Source organism: Lathamus discolor, chromosome 4, assembly GCF_037157495.1.
Source record: "Lathamus discolor isolate bLatDis1 chromosome 4, bLatDis1.hap1, whole genome shotgun sequence".
NCBI lineage: Eukaryota > Metazoa > Chordata > Aves > Psittaciformes > Psittacidae > Lathamus > Lathamus discolor.
Window position 1 is genome coordinate 35,682,780 of NC_088887.1, and position 14,610 is coordinate 35,697,389.

Genomic DNA, 14,610 nt, shown 5'->3' on the forward strand with positions numbered 1-14,610 from the left:
CCTGTATGGTGCCAGACAGTGACGTTCCCAGCCACCGTGAGTGAAGTACAAACGCTACCTCACACCAATGGCATGTGCGTAGGAACAAAAAAACAACAACAGAATTCCTGTACACATTACCTCAGTCTTGCAGAGTTTCTTTTTTCGATGTTATTTTGCCTCAACATGGGCATTAGAGGCACGCTCTTGCTTTATTTATTTATTTCTTCAGCTACGCATGCAGTTTGTTGGCTGGTTAAGCTGCTTTCTGAAGCTCTGCACGCACTTCAGAACAGCTGAACCATACCGCAGAATTACAGACAAAGCTTCTTGTTGGTTTAAACCCTAAGAAATATTAGAAGAATGCAAACGCCGGATCATCTCCTCGCCTTCCAGTTTCCGAGCTCCCGAGGTGTGCGCTATCAAATTGCTAAGCTTCCCCACCACAGGCACAAGGGCTGGAAACTTGTTTGGGTTGTTTTAATACTGCGGTTCCCCCCTACTCACCTCAGTAGCTGGGTAGCAGAGCCGCAGGTGGCTCTTGTTCTGTGAAGGAATTGCACAGGGGTTTAAAACACAGGTAGTTTTTAAAGGCCCATCCCAAGTAGTAGTAACAACACATTTAGCAGGGATACCAGGTCTCAGAACATCATTTTCTCAGCTTATCTAGCCAAAAATGTGCCTCACTCATGAAGGCAGCTACTGGTTTTCCAGAAATAGGGGCCTTTAGCAGTAAGATGGCACCAAGAAACAGGAGCTTCCCAGCACTTCTGTCCTTATTTGCCTGCAGAACAGGGATCCCTCTGCAGAAAGCTTTAGCTGTTATTCAAAAAGCTCAAGCAGGAGCGAGTAAGTTTCCTGGACTGCATTCAACCGGTTGATACTGCAGTAGCTGGTGCCAGCCCCAGGGGTGAAACAGGCCACCACCACCAATTGCAGAAAGACTTTGAGCCACGCTGAAGTTTGGGCAGTCCTTTGTGCAGACAGGCTATGGCAGAGTGGTCCATGCGATGCTACTGCTCCATCCTCAGCATCCACAAGGCTTGCCTGGGACATGGCCAGCATCTCACTGGCACCTAGCGGGTGGCTCCCATCTATGAAGGGGTCATGATTTACGAGCCTGGACCACATCAGCCAAGGGCGAAGTATTTGGTATCACATTTCCATTCCTGGGGCACACAGGCACCATCCTTGCTACTGTTTAGTCTTGCCTCTTGAGGATGTCTGGTAGTTTCAGGTCCAGAGCAGTAATAAATTTAAAGGAAAAAAGGCACACATTAATTATAAAACCACCCAGTTTTTGCTCCACAGTTCTAGCTTTTTGTTTTTCAACATCAGTCCTTCAGGGATCATATTTTACCATGTCTCTGCTACTTCCTAAGCTGAGGTTTCGTCAATGAAACATTAGATCATAATGAAACTGCAGCAGTTATGCACTCAGAAACACAAGAAGCCTTTTTTACTGTAGGTTTGCTCTTATCCAATTTCAAAGATGCACTAGAAGACTTGTGAAACTAACCCACTCAAAGTGTGAATCAAAAGCTTGGTCTGAGCTCATAAGCTGTGCTTGAGAAGGGAATCTGTCTTTCCTCCATGCTGAGTCAAGCTATTAACCCACCCGAACCATATGTAAAGGGAATTTACAAAGCACCCCACTTACTCCTTACCACATCTCGCCTTGCCCCCACAAGTCTAACACAGGTACTGGCTTCTGCCCCCTTTCATCTCCACCTCCCATTTGTTTTTCTCCAAGCTCCTCTTGCTCTCTTGCAGAGGGGGAAGTTCAGCTGCAAAACTGGCTTGGCCCAATGGCATCGTTTTAAAGTTTAAGCTCTGGACTTTGTCAGTGAGCCCTTTTCCCCCAGCCTCAGAGGCCTCCTGATCTCTTGACTTAACCCCCTAAATTCAAGTCAATCAAGTCAAGTCAACCAATCCAATTGCAATCAACACACTTCTTCCCAGTGCCTGGTGAGGGCAAGACCACCATTTGGTTGCTTTCTCAGCCTGGGACCCTCTATCCTGCCTGTAACAGGGTCAGCCCCTTCATCTCGGTTGACTTCCACTTTTCAGCTGTTGCCCAAAGCCAGAGGTTTGGAGCAATGATGAACTCAGCCACTTGCGAAGCATCCATCTGGTTTCTACTGATCAGCAAACCTCCACATATTTTACGATTAGGTAGAAAAATTCACTTTTTTTGCTTAAATTACGATAATTTGAAAAAAAAAAAACCGCACCAAAAAAGCAAACAAACGACCCCCCCCCCCTCCCCCAGTGCTTCCCAAAAGGTTAACATCCAGAGGATGCTTTTCTGTGTTTGATTTAAACCCCCCAAAGCATAAAAAAATATTTTCTTTAAAACGTTTTTCATAGAAAGAAGAAAACAACCTTTTTCTTCATTTATTTGCTTTGCATCAGATGAGTTCTACATAGTGTCACATCGCAATAATAAAGTCCGGTATCAGGGTGGAATTATTTGCTGTAGGTAAGGTGAGGCCAGGCCTCCTGTTTTGTCTCCTACCAAGGGGCACAGCACTCTGAGCATGTTCAGTTCGGCCCTGGGAGCAGACCACCACAGCTGCTGTCCTAACTACTTATGAGGGCTTGAGCAACAAGCAATCAGAGCTGGGCAAAGTATGTTTTGAACATGATAAATAAAGTGGAAACAGGAGAGATAAGTATTATTTATATATATGTAAATACTTATATACCTGGGTCTATTTAGCAAAATAGTTTAAAAAAGACAATTGAGGGAAAAAATATCAGGAAAGGTACTTTAAAAATTCAGCAATGTGTGAATTTTAAAATAGAGCTTTTCTTTAAACTTTTGTTTCAAAAATGGGAAAGATGCAGGGGGAAAAACCTTTCCCTGAAGATGAAACACAGTCTTTGGTCTGAGCTTGACTTTCGCTGCCTCACTACTACAGAAAGCAGTGTGTGTGAAGGGGTCATATTGGAGGAAAATAAAACCAGCCCCCGAAATATTTCACACCAGGGTTCTTGGTTTCTTTTCTTTATTGCAGTTCAATTACCAGATCAAGGATGTATTACATGTTATTTATGCCTTTGTAATTAATGGGTATGAGCATTATTAGTGACCTGTTGCATCACAAGCAGCACATGCTTTCATATTTAAAGTGTATCTTAGGACCTGAGTAAATAGGCAAAACGAACAAGTTGTTTGCTGTAGCAACAGCTCTTTCATTTGTGCCGGGAACAATCCTCATGGCCTCCAGACGCTATATAAACTAGAGAAACCACTTTGGAGAAGTGGAAGATGCTGATTCAGTCCCCCCTCCAGCCTCCCTAGACAACGAAAGGATGAAAATATCCCCTAGTTATGTGGGGAAAACACTAAGTTAAACATCTTTAGTGTCCATTCAATTAGGCTTGAAGGAAGGTAGCTTAGTATTTGAGAGTAATGAGGCTTATTTATAAGGAATTGTCAGTTGTATAAATATTCCCAAGCTGTTACGCAGACTATTCTCTATTAATCACTCAGTACAGATTCAGCTAACTGTTGCAACTATCCCACACTATGGTTGTAGCCATAAGCACATAGGTTCAGCTACCAGTCGGTTAATCCCACAAGTGCACGCTAGCCTCAGTGTTTCCTTACTGCTTTTTCCTGCTGCTCCCATCGCCTCACTGCTCGACACACCCTCAGACAGATTTGGTGACGACTGTCTGTTCCTGCTGCTGTATTTTGCCTGTGCTTGCCCTTATGGAGAGAATCCAGCCTCAACCGAAACACACAAAAGCCTCCGACAATGATTATAATTTGTTTATAGCCCTTCATTACTTAACGTTAAGCATAAAATAGTTCATCTGCTGCTAAGAGGTTCCAGCTCGCTTTCTTTGCCCTGCACCGTGCCACACGTGAGCTTGGCTTTCCTCAGACAAGATGCTCAAGATCAGTGTGAGAGCTTGTGGGTTTGCCCGAAAAAGGAGAAGGGCAGAGTGTGAAAACCGTCCTTCCTCACCCCATTATGTATTCTTTTAAGGAAAGAGCAGGCCTGGGAATGCGAGGGGGCTGGCATGCAACAGTTATCCAATTGTCAGACCAGTGGGAAAATGCAGCCAAACTCCTCACCCAGCCGTGACCCATTTACCTTCAGGCAGAGAGGGAGATCTCACTAGATACCATGGTGCATCCCAAGACCTCCCCAGTCCGAAAAGTGATCACAGCCTTAGTCAACTCGTCTGGGTGCTCAGAAGAGTCTGTTGTGAAAGTGATATTCTCACCTGCTCCTTGTGCTGCTCTGGGTTTGCACATCACAGGGCTTCTTTCTACCAGAAACATCAGTAATTGTGAGGAAATTTGCCACACCAGATTGGGCTGATAAGCCATTCGGAAGCTCGACGATGCCTGCTGAAGCTTTAAGAAAATAAACCTATTCCCAACAAATCTATTAAAAAAAAATGAAATTAAAAAGCCTTAGGCAGCAAGTTCACTGTGCTGGCAAGCAAGCAGACTTTTTGTAAGGTCTTTTACGTAAATATAATTTACCTTCATTTCATTTTCTCTCTTCCTTCAGCCTTTTGTTACCTTGACAAAGGATTTCTCCTGCTAACAGAGCACTTACTTTTAGGTGAGCAAATATGCCGCCAGAGTTGTGGCGGAGGGGGGATGGACTGAAATGCCAGCAAAGGTCTGCTTGGGGAAAAAAGGAGGGAGCACAAGGGGAAAACAAGGTAACACACCCACATTTGGGAGAGGAATCATGGAAAAAAGGAAGAATTAACCCTTGAGGTTCATTTTAGTGACAGACTCAAATTTTCCATGGGAGAGAAGCAATGATTCAGGCTGCAGGCTGCAGGCTGCAGGATGAGCAAGGCGGGTAGCTGAAGAAGAGGGCTGGTGCACAGCCTGGCTGTCCCCAGGGATCAGGCAGCAGCTCCACCATCCTGCCTGCAAGCTGCTCTATGCAGCCCCAGCTCCAAAGGCTGCTTTCCAAAGCATCCCCTACTCCCTTGACAGCACACCTGGATTCACTAAGCATCAACCTGAAACTTACTAGGAGAAAAGAGCACATGGCAGGACCCATTTAACCAGTTCGCATCTTCAATTACAGGAACACATTGTTTTTCTAGCGTTAGCATGCTTGTAGTTAGTTTTTAGTTCCTATTTCTTTATAGCCTTAAAAATGAAGGATCTCTTTCATGGAAGATTGTTGCAGCCAACTCATACCAAGGATATCTAGCATCCACCCAACTCCAATAGAGTTCATGAGCTGAGAAATGTTGTTATTCAGCTATATAACAATTCAACTGATACCAATGAAGTGCTGCTGTGTAGCTTGCAATTTAGCAACCAGGAATTCCATATGCAAGTGTGTGTGTAAGGGGAGACATTTGTCATTGTTTCTTTACAAATGAAACCCATGAGAAGCATAAGTTAATTTGTGAGACAGTTTATGCCAAACAGTTTTGATGCAGATTCAGAGGAGAAGCCACTGAGAAGTTTGAGACATTGAAAGTTTCAGGATTTTCAATGGAAATGCAAAAGTTACATGAAAAAAAGAAAAATCCAACTGCCTGTACTTGGAAACTTTATCCACCTACCCCAACTATTCAGATTATAAGCAAACTTCACATAGGAGCTTACCTTGGCAGAGCAGTTGTTAATCTGAATTCTGATAAAGCTCCTCTGTCCCAGACACTCAAATCTGTAGATTCTTGCTGATCTCCTCCACATGGGAATTAATGCTATCAGGTACCTGCAATCCTAAAATTGAAATGAAGAACTAAGCCTTGAGCATGTCTCTTCATTCACCATGCAAAGTACCCCAGAGGCAACAGGCCAAAATATCTCCTTCAACCTGCATCATAGCAGAACTGCCTAAAATCCTCTATAACAGCCCCACCATAGCTTTTTCAGAGCTTGTGTTGATGATAAGGCTTCTTCAGACATCAACAGGAGCCTAATTTAACTAGCAGCACCTTGGTTCTTAATGCTGGCTAGGTGGTCTAAGGAAGAAAGGGTTCTTGTGTTACTCTGAGCCAGAAAAAGTAGCTATATAAATACACCTCTGTTTTCACTTGTTGCCTAAATGGTCTCTATAGAACCATAATTTTCATACCAAAAGCCCCTTTTTCAGAAGAGAGCTGCACTATGGAGAACCACATCATGTTTTTAAGTCACTTTCCCAGCTGGAAGACACTCACTTGGGAGTATGTTCATTAAGCATTCAGCTGCTTTGTTACAGGTTTGAACCCAACTCTGAGATTTTTCGGAAACACTTCTCCATAGCTTCTTCTTTTGCTTTTCCTCAGCATCCTATTCCTAAAGTGCAGCAGATTCCACCATTGGGCAGCTACTGATATGCTCGAATTCAAGCAGTTCCCTTGTATCTGAGCAGTGTTACAGCTCAGACCTGAAAAGGTTCATGGAGTAAGTGTTCTAGATCTGATCTGGCAGGTGTTCTACCGGGCCAAGCAATGTGGTTCCACACTGACCACAGCAGGGAACAGCTTGAGACCCAGGGTCACGTCCATCCTTTGACCTCAGACCAGTGTCATAGCAGAGGGAGAGCATGGATCTGAGGGTAATGATGAAGGTTTCTCCCCAGCACTTTCCATAAGCCAGGTTATTTTCAGAAACATACAGGCGTTCATCCTCTATGGGCATGCTAGCTTCATCACAGGTCACTGCAAAGCCCTCTCCCATGGGCTCTCCCAGAGGATCTTCTCTCCTGTGGGGTCTGAGGATGATGCCGGAGATCACCTTCCAAGAAGTTCCAGATGTCCCCATTGTAGGACAGCTGCACCAGAGCATTGGTTCTTTTCCACAGGGTCGCCTGCCACACCTAAGTAAGGTCAAACACATTGGCGCAAACACGAATTTGCTTCTTTTGAACTGCATTTGGTTTCACAGCCCTGCTCCAAACTTGTAGCGTCAAAACACTTTTCTCCCCTTTTGTAATTTCGTTGCCGTGTTTGTTCTGCAGCAAAGAGGACCAAGAAAAAAAAACGCTGGATTTTAATCTGGGCCTTTTATTCAGAGTAAGTTTTTAAACACAAACCAAGCAAACAGGAAAAGTCCATTTGAGTCTTTCTCTATGTATGATGTACAGCTCCCACTCCTTTTCCTGCTGGACAGTAAGCTCTTTGAGACAAAGGCTGGTATTTTATCTGTTTGGGCAGCACATGGCATATCTGAAGCTCACCATTTTTAAAATACAAAGAAATCCCAGGCCCCTGAGGCAAGCAGCTACCGTACATGCCTGCATGAGTGCGGGCAACTGGCAGCTCCGTAGTAAAACCAGTCAGGTTGATTGGAAACTAGCCAGATGGCAGCTCCTGCTAGCTAAAAGGATTAATTATTTGGGGATCATGCCTGGAGAGCAGGCGTGATGAATGCAATATATAATTCCTTGTCACGACTGTGTCAGCGCTGGAAAATTGGGAACAGCCAGTACCCTGGGATTCAATCACAGCCATCTTTGCTCTCTCTGGGGAGAAAACAGGGATTTTTACAATGCCCAGAAGATGAAACAGGTCTGCCTTTTAGCCTAAGACTTGATGTATGAACAGTTACCGGCTAGCAGCCTTTGCTTTCCTGCAATTACATTGATGTCAAACATTCTTTTTTAGTTTATTATATATTTCACAACTGTGGTGTTAATGAACCATTTTATTGGGTCTGTGCAATTAACCATGTTGTGACTCGAATATCTACAATGCTGCTTTGGATCGTTGTTTTTTTTCCCTTTTGAATGATCACATAGGAACCTGTAGCTGCTTTTTCTGCCCGGGTATTTCACTAGATAGCCCTACTGCTCCTGGCCAAAGAAAACTGCCAGCCAGCCTCCGAGAGTTCCTAAAATTGTCCAGTTTAATTAAGAGCAGTTTGTCTAAGTGGAAAAATCCACTCAGGAGTTTGCTGCCAAATGTCCCCCCGGGGCTCATCTGCGGTTATATCTTCTGCTCTAGTTCAAGGAGGTGGGGGTTTGGTGTCCTTCTCCAGCCTCGGTCCCTCACACGGCCGAGGCTGGAGCTGGTGGGGATATGATCCTCCTGACACACCACGTGGGGAAATTCCCCTGTGCAGGGCGAAAACACCTCCCTGGCCTTTGATCTACATAAACTCAGCCTAGAGACAAAAGCGAACGTCCGACATGGCCCATTCCTCCCGACGGGCAGCAAGGTTCTGGCTGCACTCCCATTCAAGCGGCACCAGCAACAGCCTGTTTTTGACAGCTATGCATAAGCACAGTTATTTCTAGCACAGTTTCCCAGAGCTGTGCCAGCAAAGAGGCTTCTTTTTTTTTTTTTCTTTAATATATTTTCAGACCCTATCTAGCCAAAGCATGCTCTATTCTGCACCTAGACACAAGTATACTGTTACCGACCCTGGCCAAAGCTGTAGGGAGGAGGAAGGATGACGTGAGTTCTTGTAAGGCACTTTTACCATAATCTCTGGCGCTTTAACCCCCAGACCTGGGCTTAGCTGCACATGGCGAGAGCACAGACAGGGCTTCATCCACCTTGGCCCTGCCACCCACTCTCCTCCTTGAGCAAAGTGCCGCTTTGATTTTCAGGTACTGGAGCAATGGGAGCAAAAGCTGTGGTGGAGGGAGATGTTTGCTGGGTAGGACTATGCATAAATGCTTGTCAAGCCTGCCCTCCCTCCATCAAACTACCCTAACTCACAGCAGTATCCTTGTGGGGCTTGAGGAGGGTAAGCTAAAAGGGAAGAAATGGAGGTCTGTATTTGGCCATGCTTGCCTTTATTGCCTGCTGTTTCTGTCCACAACGCCCCAGCTGCCACAGCCCTGGGCTCTGGGGTTGCTGCTTTGCTTTTGGCTTCGGTAAGGACATCCCCCTGCTTTTCCATAAACACCCTTTGCAGATCTTTCTTCCCATACATCTCTTGGTGGCGTAAAATGTCCTGTTTCAATACAGCCACCTCCATTTGGCTTATCTCATTATTTTTTAGATCCTTCTTTTGGTGACAAAAGGACATGTCACTGGATGCCTGTCATTGCATCATTGCAGGAGCTCTGCAGAACAACCCAGATCCAGCTTTGGCCCCAGATTGAAGGACTTTCTGAGTGACCCCATTCTGGGGAGATCTGAGTGCAGAAGAAAGGAGCCCAGATTTCCAGGGGCTTTTGCATTTCTGAGGGCAGCCCCACAGAGCCCTCTCCTCAGCCCTTCTAGCCCTCTCCCCATTTGTTTATGTGTGACTTCTTTAGCTCTAACATGCCATTTTGCTGTTGTGGATCTGAAGCCAACACGTAAATAAGGCAAATAAAACAGGGAGAGTCTTCTAATGCCTCTCTGCAGTGTTGCTCCTCAGAGCAGAACTGGATTTTGGGAGCTTGTCTGTGCCCATCACTGTTTTCTCACCTGAAACCATAATCCTCTCTTTGTGCTTACAGTCACTCCCATAGCAACCAGTTGTGATGGCTCCAAGGATTATCGCTTCAGGAAGGAAATAAGCAGTGATGGAAGAAAAAAAAAATAGACTTGTTTTTTGCTCTGATCCTGCTTTTATGACGGTGGAATGAAGAAGTGCCGATAAAATAAAGAGTATTCTTGCCTTCAGCTTATCTCCAGACAGTCCCCAAGCTGAGAGGTAGTCAGTTGCAAAGTTGGGTTTGTTTCCTCCTTTTCTGTGAGTCATTGTATTCAGGACTTTGAGCTGAACCAAAGCAACATGAGAAACACATTGACCAAGAGCCTGTTCACCTTGCTTGGCTGACCCGTCCAGTTAAATCTGTTCATACAATCGAAACGACTTTCCTCAGAAAGGACCACTAGTCTGGCACTAATGCACCACAAAATACTTGTGCAAATTCCTCAGTAATAAAAACATCCCGAGGAGGGAGAGGAGATGGATAATACATGCTCAGTGGTCCCACCGTGAAGCCTGGGAAAATAAACAGAAAAACCTCCTGAGCGTTTGGCTGCACCAAACCAACAGAAAAGTCCTTAAGTAACTGCATTGATTTGGGAGAGATCCTTTAGAGATCCTTTAGATAACACGAGATCCTTTAGAGATCCCAAGCAACAAGGTAATGCTACCGAGATCTGGAGTCAAGCAGGGAAGAAGCCTCCTGCTCCTTGACTGCAGTCACTCTGCTGCAGATGTGGCCTTGCAGGGCTCAGCCTTGCTGCCTATGGGTCTCTGCAGTCACTTGTGCCCCCCTTTGCAATGTCAGACACCAACAGCACAGATGGGTCTTTGTGCTGCCCTTGTTGTCCTGAAAGGCCTCTGTAATTTTTGCCATTGTTTTCCCAGAGATGACGGCATGTTCTGGAGAATCGTGTGTTATTTGAGGTGCTCAGTACACTGATTTTTGTCACCGCGGGTGCAGCGACAAATGAAATGGAAAATAAGTTCATTCCTTCAACAGAGTGTTGTTACTGCTAAGCCAGACTAACCACCCCCTGACCGCAGCGGGCAGCCTGCCCGAGGAAGGAGCTCCGGGGCAGGAATGGCAGAGCACGTACCCTCTCCTGCCCACTGCCTGCAAGCAGGCAGCCCCCAGGGAGCAGCGCTCTGCCCGCTCCAGGGCACAGCGATGGGTCTGGGCCTTCCGAGCCTGATGCCAACTGCAAAGAAGCCAGCTTCTGCATGAGCCTATGTATTTCATCCCCACAAAACATCTCCCAGAGAGGATCCTCCACCAGATCCGCTGTTCTGGTTTGGGGTTATGGAGGAGGATGTCTTTGTCTTTCCTTGCATGGAGGCAGTTTATTGCTAGGACTTTCCCCCAGTGCTGTCCCCGCTGGTCACAGCCAGCCTGACTTCGTGCTGTGGCATGTGTAGGGATGGCAACCAAGCCAGCTCCCTCTTCCCCAGCAGTCAGCTTTCCCTCTCCTTGTTGCAGGCACCTGCACTCTCTGCTGCCTTCCCTGCAAGCCCTGAGGAGCAGGGGGACACGCTGCTGGCTGGCTCTGGGCAGCCCCATCCCACCATCTTTCTGTGTCCAGCATGAGCTGAGTCAGTGGGCAGGGGCCACACGGGCACTGCTCCATCTCAGCCACGTGCCAATAGCCTCAGTGCAAGCTTGCTGGAAGCAAGAGGCTATTTTGGTGCGGGTGAGAGGAGGAGGGAATGACGGGTTGATGCCTGATGGGTTGGTGGGTGATGGGTGATGGTGGGTTGATGCCTGCAGCACTGCTCACCATTTCACTGTGACAGTCGGTTTTGGCCAGTGAAGGGTGGCAGTGTCGGTGTGCTCAGCAGGATACATGAGGTGCCACCACCCTGGGTGTTTGAGGGCTCTGGGCAGAGCTGCTAAGCTGGGTCTGGCCGCTGCACCTACGTACCCGTGGCTCCAGCCAGCTGGTGTCACACCTCCCTACAGACCAAAGGGCTGCCACACAAAGCTGACAGCAATGGGTTAGGGAAGGTGATGTGAAGGTGCTGGAGACCTTGAAAAGCTGGGAGAAAAAGCTATTTACATGTGTACTTCAGTAAATATCTCCATGAGCCTAACGAAAACTCCAGTTGTGAGCCACCTTCAAGTATGCCGTAATGACAAAGGGAAGCTCAAAACCATGAACAGGGTAATGCGCTGAACTAATACACATTCACCACTGCTCATGTGGAGGTTGCATCAATCAGATCCACTTCATTCCTTGTAGCCTGATCCAAGACAGGTCATGCATAATCTTTTTCTTCTCGTTCAAGTCTGTGCTGGAGACCAGTGGTTACGAGTTCTGTTTATCAGGCTGTGCCACTGAAGCGAGTTAGCTGATGACTTTGGCGTGGTGTGTTGGGAAGGATTAGTTTCTTTGTGAGCATGTACACATGTACGTATCAGTTTTTCTTGTTGAAACCTTCAGGGACAAATCTGTGCTAGGATATATTTAGCAGAAAACCCCAAAGGAACATTTTTTAGACTTTGTTCTTTTTTACCTTTTTGCTAAACTTTTCTTTTCCCCCTTACATGAAAGGAAAAAGGAAGAAAGACAAGGTGTGAGAATAAGATAAAAAAGAGACCACAAAAATTTGCTAGGATACGTAAGGAGGAAAGCATGCAAATGCAGGACTGCACGGCCACGTAAAAATGAGGCTGGAAGAGAAGTAATTAGGTTGCACAGTCCCATAAAGCAGGACCAGCTGCACAAAAACCTGCCGTATTGCAGGTCTGAGATGGTGCAAATCTGTGGTGAAAACTCCCTCTGCTCCCGCTAGCCCCCCTCCCCACAATAGCTTGCTTTTTCTATTCACCTTTCTCAGGCCCTTTAGTTATGAGGTGGCAGAGACCTATGGAGCACAGGAACACAGAAAGCTTGCAGTGCATGCAGAGAAAAGCAACAAAAGAAAACGCAGAAAAAGGCCAGTGGTGTATGAAGCCAACAACCAAAGCTTTTCACACAGCCTTCTTCCTTAATTACTGTATTTAGCACCACTGGCGTTATCAAGAACGTAACACTGATTGTTCACTCAGTCATGACAGATCCAGCACGGTATAACCTCATCCCCACTCCTCACCAAGTTCCCTGAAGCCTTCGCAATAGCATCCTTCATTCTCCAACCCTGAAGCCTGGAAAATAAGTCAAGGATGGAAACTGAACTCTATCAGCATGCTCTATATGCCAAAATGACTAACACTAGTATGCCCAGTTATAGCAAATACCTACAATCCACACAAATCCCTGGAGCTAAAACCGACCTGGCAAGCTTACCTCTGGATATATTTCCATATTACAATTCCTTGGGAAGCAGACTTACCTCAAAATATGCCCTCTTGCTCTCCTCTATGCTTCCGTCTGTGCAGGTCCCTCCACCCAGATGTGACCATCTCAGTGTTTGTCTAGCTCTGTTCTAAACTAACTTTGCAAAATTACCTGATTTATATATTTATTTTTTAAATTCTTGCACTTTGGGGTTGTTTTTTGCAAGCTCAGACAATTTAGGGCTCTTGCTTCAAGCATGCTCACCAAAAGCATTGGGCTGGCACCCTAAGGAGCTGTGGAAGCTACCTTGGGGAGCAGGAGTGGTGGTGAGCTGCTGGGAAGGAGAGGACATGGACAACATAAGACAGATGTACCAGCAGTCTACCAGAGTAAATTCCTATTCATCTGTCACGGAGTAGATTTAAACCTCTACACATCTGGGATGTGATTGTCCTCTACTTGGAGGCCTTTTCCACCGCTTTGACAATGTAAAATGTCCTCCAGGGGATAAGTGACATTCTTGTTCCCTTTAAACTGAATGCCTTGGTTTCAGAGGGATCTAGCTCTGCACAAACAAGGATCAGATAGTTCTCGTTATAACATGAAGTACTTAGGCTGTGGAGCAACGCCAAGTTCATGTTGTTTGGGAAACCCCATTATTATTACACTGTTTTTAATTTCCTGACTTCCTGGTGGCTCATCTTCCAACCTGAACTTTGCATTCTGTTCTCTCTTTCCCATCACTTAGTTATAACTAATGAAATGGGGAGGGGGTAAGTGTTAAAGAAAATTTAAATGGACCATCGAAATTCCTTCCCAATGGCTGCTATTTTCCAGTTTCCTCACAAATTTGCCAAATTAACAAATTAACACCCTGTCAAATTAACACCCTCAAATATACTTGCAGATGCACCACACTCATGCCAAAGCTTAAGGGATTTGTTCGGAATGAAAATCAGGTGGAAAAAATATATCTGTGCAGCTAATGCCTCCACTATGCCCCCTCCAAAGTCTATAAGCATCTACCAACCTATCCCAGCTGAAGCTGGACCACCCTCCAGAGAGAGGAGTGTGAGGTGATAAACACCAGTGAGAACAAGACTGGACAGGGCCATAAAAAAAAATGGGATAACAGGAATTAGCTGAGTAAGTATGAAATAAATGTCCTATTTCTACAGTCCTGTTCCTCATCACTGTTCTGCAGAAAGAGTAAGTAACTAAATTAAGCAGAAGAACCTTTAGGAGGAATATGACGGGAAATGAAATCCTGACAGCAAGGTCTGTTAGGCTCCAAAATGGTCCCTCCAGGGAAGCAGCGGACGCTTGAGTCATCTGAACAATAGACTGGACCAAGTGCTGGAAAATATACGGGAGGGAATAAATCTGCATTAGCAGAGGGATGTCTCGGATGACCTAATAGGTTGTTTCCATCCATAAATCTGGGATTCTGTGACAAGACCTAGGCAGAAGGCAGCCCCGACAGCATCACAAATGTATACACCTATATGATGTACATTGGAGCTCAGAGTGACCATGGTGACTTGCATGTTACATGAGTGACAGCTCATATTTTTGGAACATTTTGGTATGTAAACTGCTTTCCATCACCCATAGATTCTGGATCTGACTTGTGTGCACCTCACCTCCCAGTCCCTGTCCTATTTACAGGGTGAGGAAAGAGAGCAGGACATCTACGCATGTTAGTTATTCTTCATAGTTAAAACCCCTGGTCCAGACCCAGCTCACTGGCTTCTGAGGCCTTCCAGCTTCCCTGCTGTTTTCTTCTAGTGATTGACTTCTGGGGGACTCCATCTGGGAATTTCTGTGGGAAAGAAATGCCCACAGGTCTATTGATCTTAATCCAGGAACAGCAGAATGTATGCATTTCTCCCTGCACCGCAAACAAAAAAATCATGGTACAGAAGTACGAAAGCAAACAACAAAGATTAAATTATTAAAAAAACAGTGACCGCCTTGGTTTATAATAATACACAC

The 14,610-nt window shown here is 45.7% G+C and overlaps 1 long non-coding RNA gene across 2 annotated transcripts; it reads right to left on the minus strand.

Moving 5' to 3' along the window:
• Nucleotides 1-522: 522 nt before the first annotated feature.
• LOC136012612 (uncharacterized) lies at nt 523-5,700 on the minus strand. Of its 2 annotated transcripts, none has more exons than XR_010611852.1 (3): nt 5,585-5,700; nt 4,222-4,266; nt 523-1,203 (listed from the first exon to the last, which is right to left on the minus strand). It is a non-coding gene; the product is annotated as an uncharacterized LOC136012612 (long non-coding RNA). The 2 variants fall into 2 exon arrangements; XR_010611853.1 differs by lacking the exon at nt 523-1,203 and adding an exon at nt 3,222-3,282.
• Nucleotides 5,701-14,610: the final 8,910 nt, after the last annotated feature.